Genomic DNA, 14,981 nt, shown 5'->3' on the forward strand with positions numbered 1-14,981 from the left:
CAAGGTGTAACAAACATGGTCAGTTGCACGCGAGTCAACAACCCATTGATGGGAAGATCTCGAAACTGAGTATGTTCCTGTTACAAGAACAGTAGAAATACCTTGAGCTTTCTTCATCATGGGACAGTCAGACTTCCAATGTCCTACTTGTTGACACTTGAAGCATTTCCCTTTCCCCTTTGGCTTGCCAACGCCTCCGGTCGGGCCTAGCTTCTTCTTGCTCCCACCTTTTGCTTGGCCTTTCTTGCCATTGGGCCCTTTCTTCTTCCTACCTTTCGGTGGAAAACTGGGTCATGTGGCAGTGGCCAAAGCCTGTGGATTCTTTCCCATGACCCCCTCGGCCGCAACCAACTCATTAAGCAGTTCATTTAGAGTGAACTTTTTCTTGCCCATTACGGCATTGAGTCGAAAGTTTTCGTAGGATTTGGGTAGAGTGTGGAGAACCATGTCTACTTTAGTAGCATCCTCGATTCCTCCACCGAGCACGTCCAGCTCATTGAAATGATTAATCATTCCAAGCACGTGCTCGCGCACAGACGAACCTTCCGTCATCTTTGAAGACATGAGTTTCCTCATGAGTTCAAAACGGACTGATCGGTCCGATTCCCCAAAGAGCTCCTCGAGGTTCCTCATAATTGCAGCCGCAGTCTCCAACGACTGATGTTGCAGCTGCAACGCAGAAGACATAGTGGTCATAATATAAGCTTTCGCCATATTATTCGCCCTATGCCACCGCTTATGGGCCTCCCTTTGCTCTTCGGAAGACCGAGTATGAAGGTTCGCGGGAGCGGGAGTAGTAAGTACAAACTTATACTCCTCCGCGTCTAGGACAAATCCCAAATTGCGCTTCCATTCCGAAAAATTCGAACCAGTAAGCGGCTTAGCAGATAAAACATTCAGAAGCGGGGTAACAGTCATATCTGAAATATAAACAAACAAGCGCACATTAGAAAACACGTTATTACATAAAGATTCGTAGCAATAATATTGTAACCTTTTGATAAAACAATATTATTGAAACCTCCGTTAGCTCAATCGAATTACACGCAAGCCACATTCGTGTGGACGTTTACGTGCTCTTCGTTTGACCAGACACCCAGTCTTTGGTCTCATACCATTGCCAACTTATCCTTATGACAAAATGGGACCAATAAACGGACCTTGACTAGACCACGCAATTTCAAGAAGGGACTCCGTTGGGGAGTTGTACTTGAAATAAACTCCTAAGCTATGACCACAGTTTAGTCAACTTTATGACTATCTTTTATTTTAACCCCTCCTAGAATAATTCATGAAAAACTAACCCGTGCAAGCCACGTTCGTGTGGACGTTTATACGAGAAGCTCCCACTATTCTCAAGGTTAAAATAATTAATTTTAATCCTTTCCAGAATAACTCACAGAAATTAATACATGCAAGTCACAATAGTGTGAACGTTTACATGCAAAACTCCCACTTATTCACAAGATTAAAATATTTTTAATTTAGAAGTTTAACCAACAAAAGCTGCAAATTAATAACGAGTGCAAGCCACGTTCGTGTGGACGTTTACACCAATTATCAATTTACTTTGTCTTAAACCAACTGTGGAGGTCTATATCAATTTTATTTTAAAAATTGAATTTTCCGCTTAGTCTTTTACTTCAAAAGGTTTACAGGTTAAATCACGTTGACACGGAAAACCTAAGCATGCATTTCTAGAACACATGTAATAAAACATGCTCGCTTAAAATTCAAAACGTGCTTAGTGAAAATGTGATAGAACCTAGCATGATATTCTATGCGCATTTATATTCACATAAAGCAAATAAAACCCATTTCTAATCTATTACAATAAAACAATAGAAAAGAAATAAAAAAAATGGACAATAAAATGCCCAAAAAAATGCCTAAACAGGCTGAAAAAAACGTTCCAGCCCTTGTTTGGGCCCAAAACGCGCGGCCCAGCCGCCCAGGCCCGTTCAGCAGCCCAAACCCGGATCCGCTGACCCTCTGACCCGCGTTTGACCCGGTCAAAAATAGGGTTTTCAGACCCAATTGTAATTTCTCGGTTTCTACGCCGCACACCAGCTTTACGCCTAGGGTTTCGCGCCGCAGAGCGGCGCTGCACACCACCACCGCCGCGCGCAGTCGGCTCCCGGCCACCAGCCCCGCCACCTACAATCTCCAGCTCTCAGCCGCCAGCCCGGAACCTGCAACCGCGACCTCATCCGCTTGCGATTTCCAGCCGTGAAACGCCGCCAGAGAACCGCTACGCTAGACACGGCTGTCGAGCAGGCAGAGGTTGCCGGAGCAACTCTAGCCCTCGACGCCATCGAGCGCAGGCTGGCGTCCATCTCGCCGTCTGACCAGATCCGCCGCAACCTCCGCCAACCACCTCCACACGTCGCACAAACGTTGAGCAGACGGTAGTCGCCGGAGCGACCGCCGCCCTTGACGTTGATGTGTGAGGTTGCAGCAGTCGACTGTGCTCACCGGATGCGGCTGTCCCTTTGGGCGTTCCAAGTGTAGCAGACCCTGCCGGTTTCCGGTGCCCTTGTCTGAATCGGCATCCGATCCTAAAAACTCTTGTTCTCCGCCTCGTTCTTTGCAGTAACAGATTACATACGAAAACAAAATACAGAATTCGAAAATCTAGTCTATCCATGGATTTTCTCGTGGTGGAAAAACAATTACAACGTCAAACCGACGTATCCCACGAATCAACAAGCCGCGAAGAACAACAACAGGAAAAACAAAAAAAACTTAATGGTTTTACTATTCGTTTATCCGACAGAGCCGAAATTCTGGAACCACGGCTCTGATACCAATTGAAGGAACCATATTTTGACATATGATTCACGTGCCCGTGATCCATTTCGGATATCAAACGAATACATACAGAAAACATGTGCCCATAGCAAGAGGATAGAATCTTACTTGCAAATCCGGCAATGATCGACTCCAGTGTTGATCTTCCAACTTGTTCCCACGGCAAGACTTGACGTTGGGTGGCAACGATCTTCAAGTCCTCTCATTTCCCTAGGGAAGCGCGCCGCCTCTCCTTTTCTGTGCTCTCACAGATTTCTCTCTATTTTATCTCAGGTAATGTCACAAGTAATTAGAATTAGGGTTGTACCTATTATTTATACTGGGTATTAAAACCCTAAATAATAAGCCCATCATCTAATTAAACTAAAACAAAACCCAAAGGCTTAAGTGAGAAATAGATGGACGGACGCCCCATATGGAGTGAAGCCTTTATTGGGCCAAGCGGGGATCTACTAGCTTGAATAAAGTTTGGCCTCCCAGTGCTCGATTTTCCTATTCAGCCCAGAATAAAATCGAGACACAAGTATTAATTTATTCCATTAGAAAATTAATACTGAATTACCTCTTTATTCTTTAGGTGAGTCGGGGCTAGTATTAGACTTAATTAATCCCCGTGTTTAAGATATACAATATCCATTAATTAATTAATTCCTCTCACGATCAATTAATTAATTAATTAGTCGTTTAATTATAAACGACATCTCGAGTGCTACCACTTAAACTTATTATCGTATCGGAACTAATTCCACCTGCAGGGTTTAATACGATAAACTTATTAAGTTCCTCGAGAGGATATTATCATCATGTTATTAGCAGGACACGGATCCTTATTGCAATATAATCGCATGTAAAATAATAATTGCTATCACCCAAAGTATCGAGTATATTGAGCTTCAAGAGAACTCTCACTCATGATAAATCAAAGCAATAGTCAATCTATTATTCACACCGATTAATCCAACTAAGGTTAAGACTATTTAAGTCGCCGAGATCTTGATTCTTAATTAGTCAGAATATAAGAATTCATCTCACTGTAATCATGTTCAATACACAAAGGTACTAGCATAAATAAATAGCCAAGACAAACTATTTATCCATTTATGCTACAATCTAAACCAGCTAGGGCTGGTAAACCGGTGCCGGTTTTTCGGTTAAAACCGTAACCGAACCGAAAAAACCGGTTATCGGTTAACCGAAAACCGGTTTTTTCCGGTTCGGTTCGATTACCGGTTAGTATTTCAGCTGTAAACCGGTTAATCGGTTTAACCGGTCGGTTAACCGTTTAAACCGATTAACCGGTTTTTAAATTAAATTAATTAATTAATATTATATTATATTAAAATTTAAAAAACCCCACAAATAGTTAGGGTTTGAGACTTTGAAATTGAGTCTGTCACTCCCGCCTCCCCTTGCTTGCTTCCCATTCCCACCGGCGCCTCCCTTGCCTCCCACCGGCACCGGCGCCGCTGCCTCCCCCGGTGCTCAGCCAGTCAGCCTGCACTCCGCCGAGTCGCCGACGCTCTCCCAGTCCCAGGTCCGCCGCTGGCCCGCTGCATTTGCCATCACCAACCGCCGCCCGCCGCCCGCCACCCCAGCTGCGTCACCTCGTTCACCGCACTCTGCCGGCGCCACTCCCTCCTTGTTCTTCTTCTTCTCGGCGATAACTCATTCCGCCGGCGTTGCTCCCTCCGCCAGCGACCAGCGTCGCCCTCTCCGCCGGCGTCGCTGCTGTGCATTCAGGTATTAACGAATAACAATCTCTTCTTTACTTTCTTTTTTAGGCATCGTCCAATTTGGTTTTTGGAGGTGGTGACTTGGTGTTAGAGATGAAATACTACTGTTGTCTGCTAAATGCTGATTGGAGTTTGGGTGTTCAATTGCTCATAGTTTTGTGTAAATAGCTATTGTAATTGTAAATTTTGTGTCAATAGCTCATCAAGCAAATCAGTTAGCTGCTGTAGCCTGTAAATAGCTGCTGTAAATTACTAGATTTTGTGAAAATAGCTGCTGATTGGTGTAAATTTTTGTGTGCATAGCTGCTGTAAATAGTTGCTGTGAATTGTGATAGAGTGTGATTTTGAAAATTTATTAATTCGAATTTTTTGGAAATTAACCGGTTAATTCGGTTAACCGAATAACCGGTCCGGTTAACCGGACCGGTTATTCGGTTAACCGATCCATTAACCGGTTCGGTTATCGGTTAGGCGATTGGGCCTTATCCGGTTCCGGTTAACCGGTAAACCGGTTCGGTTTTAACCGAACCGACCGGTTTACCAGCCCTAAAACCAGCAACTCGTCCATAGTTGCCTCGATTGTGAACTTAATTTATATCTCAACGTTTTCCAATTGTATGATCTTCTGTGATCTACAACACACCATATAATCTATAGTATGAGATAAATTGGACTATAATAGGATTATGCAATAACAATATTTCAGATAGAATAATTACAGTGAACTAAGGAATCAATGTATACAAGCATAAAGTCTTGCTTTCAGTATACAACCCTTCATATGATAAGTCCAAGGTAGCAAAATATGGAGTGGAGAGCAGTGGCAGATCTAAGATGTTATATTAGGGTGGATGAAAGTTATTGAAGTACGATGCCTGAAAATATTTATACGAGGCTTCGGGGGCGGGAGCCCCCGAGCCAATTTTTTTTAACATTCTGTACAGTTAATTATTATGTCCAAGTAGAATCGTAATGAGTTTAGAATTTGAATCGATCACTTAATATAATACATAATTGTTCGCAATTTCATTAATTCAATGGGAAGTACATTAAATGCATACAAAGACCTATTTCTATGCATTTTTTTTTGAAAAATTATTTTATCTTCTAAAGAAATAAACTAATTTCATTATTAATAGTTCATAATTTACTTTAACTCGAGGATTGACTCAAATTCAATATTAAAAATTAATTAATTAAAAAGAAACATGAGACAAAAATAACACAAATTTAACAAACTAATAGAATAAATAACTGTAAAATGTAAAATAATTATCGTGGATAATATAATTATTAAAACAGTGTAGTATATTTTTTCTGGTATATATATATATATATATATATATATATATAGTAAAAAAAAATAAAAAAAAATTGTGGGTACAGTTGTACCCCCTTGCACCCATGTACATCCACCTCTGGTGGAGAGAGTTCTAATAGCTGAAAATTGAAAGATATAAAAAATACAGCCCTAGCCGCAATTGGCGAAAATGGGCCACGGCGGCCATTTCCGCTCCTTCGCAGATTGGAGTCGGGCGCAAGCCACTACACTATGCAGTGTTTTTGTAATGACCCGCTCTTATATATATATATATATATATATATATATATATATATATATATATATATATATATATGGAGAGGTTCAAATAAGAACCACTAAATAAAATTAGAACAGAGAACCATTTTAAACCATTCGATCATCAAGATCTACGGTGGATGCATCATCTTGGTGGATGAATGCAGATCCTGGGTTCGAATCCTGAAGGGAGCAAAAAATTTATTATTTTCGGATGCATTAAATTTAATAGCGAATGCATTAATTTATATAGTAGATGCATTGATTTTAATGGTTCTTATGTTCTCACGATAAGTGTGGTTCTCATTATAACCACACCATATATATATATATATATATATATATATATATATATATATATTAGATCCAGTAATGCATGATTATTAAATTATCATCAGTGAATGAAACCCGATTATTATCCTGATATGAATTCAGCTTATGATCCTGAATTTATATTGTTAAAGCAGTCAATGATATTATTTCAAAAGCTATAACTAACTTAGCAAAGTCATGTTATTTATTAAGCGAGTTGGGACTATCGATTCTATTATTCATAATTACCTAAGTCGTGGACTATTTCCGACTCGTGAAGTTAATTAAATCTGCGGGTTTAATTTAGATTCACTTTACAATCTATCGATTATGGCGAGGTAGGAAATCATGTGTCAAAATACGAGATTTATTAAATAGGCAGTATCAAGCAGATACGAGCACGCAATTCATATACAAGTACAAAATCACCGAGACATAAGAATATACTTCATTTATTCAGCACAATCTCATTCTCAAACTTTGCAACCTTTTGCTCATAATCAACTTTCATTTCTATCTTCCTAATTACACCAACACCGAGTAAACAAAAAAAAAAGGAAGTGGGAACGTGAGCTGCACGAGGGCAGCCTCTATCCACCCTTCTCCTCTGTTGCCAAGTACAGCAGGAGTCATTCAGCCACCCCTATGGTTGCCCCCATCCCATCTAACCCATACACCAGCCACCCTATCTCTGCACCTTTTTAGCTAGCATACTCAAGTATGCAGCAACAACTCCTCCTCCACTTAGTCTCAACTCCAGCGGAGAACACAGCATTCTCTATCATTTCTCTGTCACCAAGAGTTCTTTCCAAAGAGCAGAGTAGTCTTCCTTTCGTTCAGCCAAGTCCTCAAGGTAAGCCTTGCTTTAATACTCCATCTCCTTCCATTAATCACCTGCAATTACTGAGGCAACAACACCAATTAATTTCAGTTCGAGTTCATTCAATACGCCATATCCGAAAGGCAAGACAAACCACTCATTCACTTCTCGCCAGAAACTTGAAGGTAAGAGTAGCTTTGATTCATCATCTCCTTCAAATTGCAACTTGCATTTATTGAAATGAACAAGTTCGATCTTTTCAGTTCAATCATTCCAGTTCGTTAAACCCAACGACAAACAGCCAACCAACATTCATTCCCAAGGTATTAATTCTATTTCAGATATCCATTCTAGTAAGCATTCGTACCAGAGCATAATCAGTTCCAGATGATATAGGACTCACATAAGCATGATAGATATAACAAAGACACCGACTTAGCCCCAACATTATTGTTTCGAGATTCATTTTGCATACTCATCGACACTCCGTCACGGAATAGAAAACAAATGAGACTACAGAACTTAGCTTTAAGAAATAGGGTCGGCTGCCTGTTCGGTCGAGCCAAGTGTAAACACAAATTTTTGCATTTCAATTTGATAAAATACAAAATGCGTTACAAAGATAATTTGATAGAATTTGATAGAGTTTTGCGGGTTGCAATCTCTAGGTGATCCTCTGATTCTTCTCTTCCATTTGATTCTTGAACAATCTCGAAGGTTCTTGGAGCATTTGATTTGATGACGATAAATCCAAAGGGCTCAAGCCATGATTTTGAATTTGAACGTCGGAGTTGATTTGATTTGAAGAAGAACGTCCTTAAAATTTGTAAGAACGCCTTGAAGCTTTTGATCTTGAAGATTTGAAGGATGTTGTTTCCTTGAAGATCTTGAAAATGCTTCAACACTTGAAGGTTTGAATACTTGAACACTTGAAGAACTCTTGAACTCTTGAAGCTTTGAAGATTTGAAGGCTTGAATGGAATTCTTGAACTCTTGAACTTTTGAAGATTTGAAGACACTTGAAGATCTTGAGTTGAATTCTTGCAAGACTACACTTGGTAGAATTCTTCTTAGCTCTCCAATTCTCCTCCACTTTCACTTGTAGGTAGAGAGAATACTTTGAGCTCTCCAATCTTCCACTCCTTCAAGTTGTGATTTATGAGCTCCCAACACCCCTATTTCATGGGCTTTTATGAGCTTTGGGCCTCCATGCATGGGCCTTAGGGCCTTAAGTGGCAAATAAGCCCATTAATTCATTATATTAAATATTAATCATATATCTATTTAATTAGGAATAAAATCTCATTTAATAAAATAGAAAATATAATTGAATATTTAATTCATGAATTTACACGTGGCACGATTTAATTCGACGACAATTTAATTGTCTACAAATTGCCCCATCGAGACTTGTTTATGGACGAAATGTCTTTGGTAATAGACAAGTCTCGAAATTTATCTTGATAGTTTAAACTCTTATCGAGGAGTTCTTGACTTGAATTTAATTTTTTCGAATTTGTAAATAGTTTATACTCGTATTTAGGAGTTCTTGAATTTCTTTGAATTTTGTAAATAGTTTATACTCGTATTTAGGAGTTCTTGAATTTCTTTGAATTTTGTAAATAGTTTATACTCGTATTTAGGAGTTCTTCAATTTCTTTGAATTTATAAATAGTTTATACTCGTATTTAGGAGTTCTTCAATTTGAATTTGAATTTGCAAATAGTTTATACTCGTATTTAGGAGTTCTTGAATTTATTTGAATGTATAAATAGTTTATACTCGTATTTAGGAGTTCTTGAATTTCTTCAAACTTATAAATAGTTTATACTCGTATTTAGGAGTTCTTCAATTTGAATTTGAATTTTCAAATAGTTTATACTTGTATTTAGGAGTGTTTCATTTGAATTTGGTTTGATTTAAGAATGACCTTTCTTCTCTTGATTTGGCCGTTCCATCCTATTCATAACTCCACAAAGGTCGATCTTTGCATTTTTCCCAAGGAATTGAACTTCAACAATTAAATGATTTAGGTGCTGATCTTATTTAATAAAGACCATTTGCGAAAAAGAATCATGACTTTGAAGTTCCATTAGTCGACCAAATTAGGCCCAATTACTCTTACTTTACTTAGGCCCATTTATGACTCCATTCAATCAACTTTTAACTCTCAGCTGTGTACGATTAGCCAGTCGAATATGCCGAGACTCTCTCATCTGGACCGTTCACCTTGCTTTTGTTGTCCAATCTCAGCCGTTTACAAACCTTAAGCATATCTGTTTTGCTTTAACTGACAGCAAATATGCGTTCCTCACACTCTCAACTTATGGCAGCACGTATATTTCCTTTCAAACCAAGGTTTCTTGCTGCCAAATTTGGACCACAGCCCAACTCCCCATTTTGGTTAGTCTCCTGCGTATCAGTACAGAAGGAGTACCCTCAGCCATTAAATGTAGTTTGTTTGAACATCTTGGCAGCTTGTAACCCACATACTAGCGACTAGGGTTTGCAGCTAGGGTTTTACTTTTCTCATCTATAAATAGAGACAACATTGCCACTCTTCTCCATTCACATTTCCGAGACTAGCAGTAGGAAATCTCTTCCTTTTTCTTTCCTATTTCTCCCCTCCATCTCGGTTCTTTCTTAGCTAGTTACAGATGTAAACAAAGAGCACCATTGTTACTCTATTTTCTCGCCTTTCACCTTTCTCTTGCTAGCTATGTCCTTGCATTAGGATTTCTTCTCCATATATTAGAAGTCGAACCCTATCGCTTCACTTCTCTTTGTCGACGGCGAGCACTGAAAGCAACCGAAGGCGTGGTGATGAGTTCCGACAGACGGAAGGAATTTTTTGACCGAAGGGAGGAGTTTTGACAGCGAAAATGCGGTATGTTTTGAGCATATTTGCTGTGCTCATTTTAGGCTTTTGACTCCATATTTTACTTCTTGCGTTGCTCCTTTCTATTGTTGAATGGTTGAAGGCTGTTTTGCTTGGTGCAGTGGGTATACCGCGAGTAGCTTCTAGTGGCTGCTGCTGTGGGGAGCGAAGACGAGAAGAGACTGTCGACGTCTACACATTTCTCACAACGGTGAAAGAGCTACTTCGACAATGGAGAAGCCGTGGTTTGTCAAGGCTCGCTGCTTTTACGCCATTTCTCTTTAGCTCACGCCGTTGAGTACTTATGGTGTTTTCCTTGATGTATCACAGGACTTCGCCGAGCGCCAACGATGACGTGTGCTGTTCCGAAGTTCCGGCGAAAAGGAGAGATCGAGCTTCGACAGTAGAGGCTTCGAAGTAAAACTTTCCTCCAACTTTTAACTCTCCTTTCAACTTTAAATCATGCAAGGCACATTCCCTCTTAACTTTGTGTATAATCTGTTTTTGTTTGAAAATGTTTAGCATGCTTCTCATTTCTTGTTTATTTGATCAAAGCAATTGCCGAACATATGTCCTAAATGTGCATGAAATAAGTTTTCCAAGCTTCACCTATTGTCGATACTCAAACACTGGATTTCTTCTTAGCTTTCCAGTCTTCGACATTCAATAGAAACCTTTCTTCCCACCTTTTATATATCAGCATTTATATTTTAGAACTTTTAAAACTTGGGAGTTCAGCGAAGCCTCTCATTTTGGTGTCTGTGTACGTGACTTAGCATACTTGCACTTTCTTGTTTAGAACAGTAGAAAACTCTTCATTTGTAGTAGACTTCTAGCTTTTCAACAACATTTGGCATTCTTTTGAAGTACATTGGCTGTTTTGTGAGCTTTCCATTCCTCGAAATTTTGATATCTTACTTATCCAAGTATCGGAAGAACTTCCATAATATACTCATTGCTGCTGCGTTTTGCTTCATGCCATGCTTATTACCGCTGCTGCATCTCTATTCATGTTTTAACCTTCATCATGCATTTATTCTGCCGCTGCATTTCTATTCATGTTTAAGCTCCAAACGAATGCGCTATTTGCTTTCTTTCTTGCAAGCCCGTCGATTTCTATTTGCCAACGCTCACATTGCTATTCCCACAACTTCTCTTTGATAAAGAAGGCACGACGGCGAGGCGGCAGTCAACAGAGGAGACACGATGCCATGACGGCGGCGCTTATCTAGCGTCGGCAGCCTTGTTCAGACGAAGTAGCAGAGACCGAGCTACAGCCGGTCCTTTCGAAGAGGTGAACTTTAACAGTTAGTGGTGACGAGGAGATACTTTATCAAGGTAAAAACCGCTCTCTTTCTTTCTTGTTTCATATGCTCACAACCTTTTCTACATTATCTGGCGAAGAAATCTTGTCTAAGTTGTGGTCTGCCAGCTTTTTCTTATAAGTGCTGTGATAATGGCGATGGCAATGTTGGACGAGACGTAGCACAGTCACGCAGCTTGCTGCCCGTTGCTTGGCATTCAACGTCTGGACGAAGGTCTGAGACGGCGAGAAAAGGCGATGGTGCAGGTTTGTGGCTAGCTGTTCCATGCCCCATGATTTTTCTTAATCTTCTTACTGAGCTGAGTTCATTTTAACAATGTTTGCATTCTCAGTCAGCACCTTTCGTTTTCGTTTCTCTTTTACATTTGGTCATTTGTGCAGCGTTTTCGAGCTTTCGCTTCTTTCTTCGCTTTCACTTTGTTACCCAATGATGGCGAACTGCTTTTGTTATGCCTTGCAGTGAGTAACTTGTGTCGAACATCCAGCGGCTGCGACTCGGTGCTCGGAGAGGATGGAGTTTTGAAGCCGTTTGAAAACATTGGAGAAGCATCATCCGACGCTGACCTCGACTAGTTATATGCCACAGCAATAATCAAAGTTTTGGATTAACATCTCTGTTGAGCTATTCTCAGAATGCATCTCTTTTCTCGCTTCTGATCTTTGCATGTGTGTTTTCAACCAGCTTGCTTTGCCATGATTTCTTGGACGCGGAGGAGCCAATGATGAGAAGCAGCTGACGCAGCTCATCCCCATGCGACTGCGGTGATGACTTGAGCTTGCAGACATCCTCGCAGGTGCTGTTCTGGCAGAGAGAGCAAGGCGTGCAGACTCTATCGGCATCGGAGCTGTAGAGACTGGAAGGGAAGAAGCCTTGGGTGTAGTTGAAGTCACAAAGGGAGCAGATGCTGATATCCTTCCTCACACACAAGCTCGTCAAATCCGGCTCGTTGAGCAGGCAGACGTTGAAGCCGAACATCCCCTCGCCGCAGCCGCCGGCTCTGCACAATCCCGGGCTGCGGAGCTGCACTAGCGGATTGTAGTTCACTTGAGATGATATATTAGCGATCCAGCAATCGAGAACCAGATCGCTTTCTTTGATCCCGCAGGTCAGCCACTCCGATGAGCCGATGGAGAGGAAACCGGCGCCTTTGGGGATCAACGACACGTTGAAACTTCCCCAGCAACAGTTCACGCTCCAGCAAGAGGTGGTGGGTGGGCTGTGTCAGTTCTTGCTAATTTTGGACCAGCAGCGGTTTGAAAGGTGGTCGTGCTTCCAGCAAGAGATATGAAAGTGCAGTTTTCATGACTTTCAACAGAAGGAGATAACTCCCCGTTGATGTCCTAAAAAGGAAGCAAATGGCAGATCGATGGTGGGGTTGAGGCACTGGCCTTACTGATTTTTGAAGGCGGGGGTGCTTCGGCTGAGGTGGAGATATCGGAGTCTCTTCTACAGCAGGATGAGGCGGCGAAGGGACTGTGCTTCATCGAGGTAAAGTTTCCTTACAACACCTCTTTTATTATTTTGAGCCTTTGTCTTCATGTCTATTATGAGAAAAGGTTTTGAGTTGGTCTCTTTAGCTGTTAGTCAGAGGTGACATGTGCCTTTTCTTATTTCTTCAATGCTATCTGCTTCAATGTGCTCCATCCAACATAGTCTTCCGTAGTCTCCTGAATCTTGGTTGCTTTGTCATCCAGTTAATATTTTTAATTACAATGCTGATGTTATGCTTAGCTCAAAATATTCAATTAAACTGCCTATCTCTTTATTAAGAGCAAGTTCCTGCAATTTTATCCATGTTGAGGTTTCGTGTCTGCCTCTTGCATTTTCTGAGAGCACCACTCAGCTATTTGGCTTATTCCTTTGCATGTGTTTCCTTTGCTTTTTAGGTGTGCATCTGAATTTGCCTCACTGGTCTTATCTTTGAAGGTAGCAGCTTCTTCCCATGAGGAGCAATTTCAGCGAGGAGCATTGTCGCCTTTTGCTTTGGTTTTGTGGCAATTTTCGGCTTCTTCTTAGCGGGCGCAGCAGCTACTGGAACCGGCTTGGAGCGTGATGGCGGTATTTGGCTTTGGCTTTGCAGCAGTCTCTAGCTTCTTCTCAGCGGGCGTAGCAGCAGTCGGAACCGGCTTGGGGCACAGAAGGAGTGGAGTTGAGAAGCTTCTCGTCGGATTTCAGGATGTGGGGACCGAAGCGGAGAAAGCACGATGGCAAACCATGGCAGCAGTGCGACATCTAGCAGCGGCGACGTCGTGGATTCGAGTCCATGAAGAGTGGTAGCCTTGTGGACGTCCATAATTTCAGCGGTGGCGTTTCGCAGAAGATCCAAGTCTTCGAAGCGGCAGCAGCAGTTCTCGAATAAAGGAGGGAAGGGCTGTTGTTGAAGCTCTTGCTGTCGACAAAGAAAGTCAACGGCGGCGGTGCTCTTTCAGCGGGCAGCAGCGGAATTTTGGGGAGAGAAGGGAAGTTAGCGGTGCACAGCTGACCTCAATGCCAGATGACTCAATTCTTTGACAGGTCTTGGGTGCGCTCGGACCTAGGATTGTTCGACTCTGGTTTGAGTGAGGTTGTTGTTGTTATGTTTGGCATCTCACGAAGTTGGGAGAATTCTGCACAGTGGCTCGAGAAGATTAAGTCTTCTCTTCTTGACGCTTAAGCCAAGGAGAATGAAGCCATCGTCTGAATTGCTTTGATCAAGGAAGAGCTTTGCTATGATAAAGATGTGGAAGACGGAGATGAAGTTGTTCTTCAAGCAAGATAGTGCCTTCTTTCATATTGTTCGAGGTGCAATCCAAGAATTCAAAAGAGAGTTTGACAAACATAAAGCTGCGCCTATTGATGAGGAAATGCTGAGGAATTTGAAGGCTTCAGAATCACTTTTGATCTCTGCTCAGAGAGCTTTGGAGGATCAAGACCATTTGCGTAGTATTGGTGCAAACCATAGTTTCTATCATTTTTCTTTTGATGATTCTCATTTAGTTTGTGATGGATATTTTGACATCTTCTCCAAATGTTTGTGCTTCTTTTGATGACTTGATTTCTTTGCTATTTTGGAATGAAACGTATTTGGCTTCACATAATCAACTTAAATCATAACTTGATGATATAAATCGAAAAGAGTCAAACACAACTTATGACTGAACCTAGAAATTATCTAAGCTGCCTACGTACCCTTTTGAAAGGGATCAAGTCAAAACGTAGTTCATAAGATCAGGTGCTTTGAGATTGGGTGTCGTGCACAGTTTATACTCATGCGGGCCAGGAGTAACATGCAGTTTAGGCTCGTGCGTCAAGGAGCTTTCTTCATACACTCCATTTTGTTGTTTTTCTTCATTTCTGGTTTCTCATCTGACTTATCCTTTTGGCTTTTTTGCTTTTCTATTTTTTTGGCTTTTTTCTGCTTTCCATTTTTTTGCCTTTTCTGCTTTTCTATTATTTTTTTTGACTTTTTCTGCTTTTCTATTTTTTTTGGCTTTTCTGCTTTTCTATTTTTTTGGCTTTTTCTGCTTTTTTTTTTTTTGAACTA

The 14,981-nt window shown here is 41.0% G+C and overlaps 1 long non-coding RNA gene across 2 annotated transcripts; it reads left to right on the forward strand.

Annotated features, from left to right (window-relative positions):
* Nucleotides 1-10,463: 10,463 nt before the first annotated feature.
* On the forward strand, nucleotides 10,464-14,553 carry LOC130988990 (uncharacterized). Of its 2 annotated transcripts, none has more exons than XR_009090355.1 (5): nucleotides 10,464-10,550; nucleotides 11,303-11,471; nucleotides 11,580-11,703; nucleotides 11,918-12,946; nucleotides 13,345-14,553. It is a non-coding gene; the product is annotated as an uncharacterized LOC130988990 (long non-coding RNA). The 2 variants fall into 2 exon arrangements; XR_009090354.1 differs by having other exon boundaries at nucleotides 11,300-11,471; nucleotides 13,345-14,552.
* Nucleotides 14,554-14,981: the final 428 nt, after the last annotated feature.

The sequence above is a fragment of the Salvia miltiorrhiza genome, chromosome 6 (genome assembly GCF_028751815.1).
Source record: "Salvia miltiorrhiza cultivar Shanhuang (shh) chromosome 6, IMPLAD_Smil_shh, whole genome shotgun sequence".
In the NCBI taxonomy this organism is placed as follows: domain Eukaryota; kingdom Viridiplantae; phylum Streptophyta; class Magnoliopsida; order Lamiales; family Lamiaceae; genus Salvia; species Salvia miltiorrhiza.